Consider the following 2,351-nt stretch of genomic DNA (forward strand, 5'->3'; position numbering starts at 1 on the left):
GGTGTGATGGAAGAGGTTTGAGCTCAACCATTGGCACACCTTTACCTTCCTTTGATGTAGACACTTGCAACGCTTCTTGGCTAGAAATGCTCATACACATTTGCTCTTCAACATCCTCAAGGATTCCATTAAGCACATCTTCTTACAAAGCCATCTCCTTACTAGGAGCACCTATCTTTTCCTTATTCAACAAAACATTATCAAGAGCATCATTAGAAGTGAGCAATTTCTCATGCATAGAAGACACAACATGATCAAGAGAATCAATCAACATGCAATATTCTAAAGAAGAACTTGGATACTTCATACTATCATTCAAGTCAAATTCTATTACCTCATCCCCTACTTTGAGTTAAAATTTAGCACTTTTCACATCTATCAAAGCACCCGAAGTAGCAAGGAATGGTCTCCCTAGAATGATAGGAATGTTAGCATCTTCGTCCATCTCAAGCACCACAAAATCCACCGGAATAACAAATTTCCCAACCCTCAAAGGGACATCCTCTACCTTACCCTTAGGAAACTTAATTGACCTATCGGCCAATCGCAAAGTGATTTTAGTAGGTAAAAGTTCCCCTATCTCAAGTCTTTGGTACACTGAATATGGAATAAGGCTAACACTAGCTCCTAGGTCACACAAGGCGTTCTCGATTTGCATTTTGTAAATGGCACAAGGGATGGAAAAGTTTCTGGGATCTTTTAACTTAGGTGGCATCTTGTTCATTATGATTGCACTACAATTCTCGGTAAAGTTCACCGTCTCTACACCATCACAAGTCCTCCTACCGCTCAAAATGTCTTTGAGGAATTTTTCATAGTTGGGCATTTTGGAATTACCTCTACCTTGGTTATGATTATCATAATTTTGGTAATGATTTTGGCTACTATAACCTTGGTTGTTATAATTACCTCGGGAATTTTAGTTCCCATGGTTCCTATTACCACCACCTTGGTTGTAGTTCTCAAAATTGCCATGGTTGTTGTAATTCCTATTCTATTGACCTCTTTGATTCTCAAACCTAGAATCATTATCGTTTGACACATAATTCACATGCTCATTCACATTTCCATCTTGATCATCACAAACATCCATACATGCATGAGGCCACTTAGAAACATCATGATCATATGATCCACAATCATCATAAAACAAGCATTCACTAGGCATGTTACTAGAAGAGGGAGGGGGTTGAGAATTAGAAGACATACCTCTCCCCTTAGATTGGGAGGGAAGACTTAAAACTTGGTAAGTAGCACTTTCCAACTTCGCCTTAATAGCGGGCATCTCCTTCCCCAAGTTTGTCATTTGTGAGGATAGATTGTTGATTGCATTTAGATGATCAACTGAGTACACCGAAGAGCTACTCTTGCTAGTTGACTCTCTTTCTCCATCTTGCCAATCTCTCACTACGTCTTCATTTATGTCTACCACTTCCTCTTTCGTTTTGTTCATGATAGGACCTCCGGCTCCTCCATCTAAACATGATTTTCCTTGAGGACTAAGGCCTCCATAGAAAATTTGAATAATTTGGTAAGTAGGAATTCCGTGGTGAGGACATTCTCTTTGATACTCTTTGTATCTCTCCCATGCTTCATAGAGACTCTCACTAGGCTTTTGCTTGAAACCTTGAATCAAAGCTCTAGCTTCTGCCGTTTTTTTTTTGTGGATAGAAACGGGATAGAAACTCCTTGGTCACTTCATTCCATGTCCTTAAAGAATTCGGCTTGACCTCCTTGTCTAGACATTCCAAAGCACGCCCTATCAGGGAAAAAGGAAAAAGCTTGAGGCGGATGAATTCTTGGGAAATTCCATTCACCTTGATAGTATTGCAATATTTTTCAAACTCCTTGAGATGATTTAGCGGGCTTTCATGCTTGGCCTCGCAAAATTGTCGCCTCTCTATCAAAGTGATCATTGCCAGTCTTATTTGAAAGTAATTTACCGGTGTTGTAGGTAGAGCAATCCCACTCTCAAATCTATATGCACCGGGGATCCCCAATTCTTTCAACGCCACCCTTGGATTTTCTCCCATTCTTGCTTGTTCCTCTTGTTGCGGTTCTTCTTCACTTGAAGTACTAGGGTCAAAGATCGTCTAGAACCCCTTAACCTTGCAATAGTTCTCTCAATTTTCGGATCAAGTAGCACTAGTGAACGACCACGTGCTCTATGCATAAAATCTTAAAAGAAATGGTTAGTAGCACGGCTACAAATGTAGCCTAAAAGAAAATCTTTTTGTATTTTCAATTAAAGATGAAATAGACTCAACAACTATAACAAAGCACCAATATCACTCCCCGGCAACTGCACCATTTTTGACGTAGGAAAAAGTAGGTCGCTTTCTACCCTTTCC

General features: G+C 39.9%; 1 non-coding gene across 1 annotated transcript; it reads left to right on the plus strand.

The window, feature by feature from the left end:
• The first annotated feature begins 1,541 nt into the window (after window positions 1-1,541).
• On the plus strand, window positions 1,542-1,647 carry LOC145583505 (small nucleolar RNA R71). Its single transcript, XR_014100148.1, has one exon. It is a non-coding gene; the product is annotated as a small nucleolar RNA R71 (small nucleolar RNA).
• The last annotated feature ends 704 nt before the right edge of the window (window positions 1,648-2,351 follow it).

The sequence above is a fragment of the Chenopodium album genome, chromosome 15 (assembly GCF_948465745.1).
Source record: "Chenopodium album chromosome 15, dcCheAlbu1.1, whole genome shotgun sequence".
In the NCBI taxonomy this organism is placed as follows: Eukaryota; Viridiplantae; Streptophyta; class Magnoliopsida; order Caryophyllales; family Amaranthaceae; genus Chenopodium; species Chenopodium album.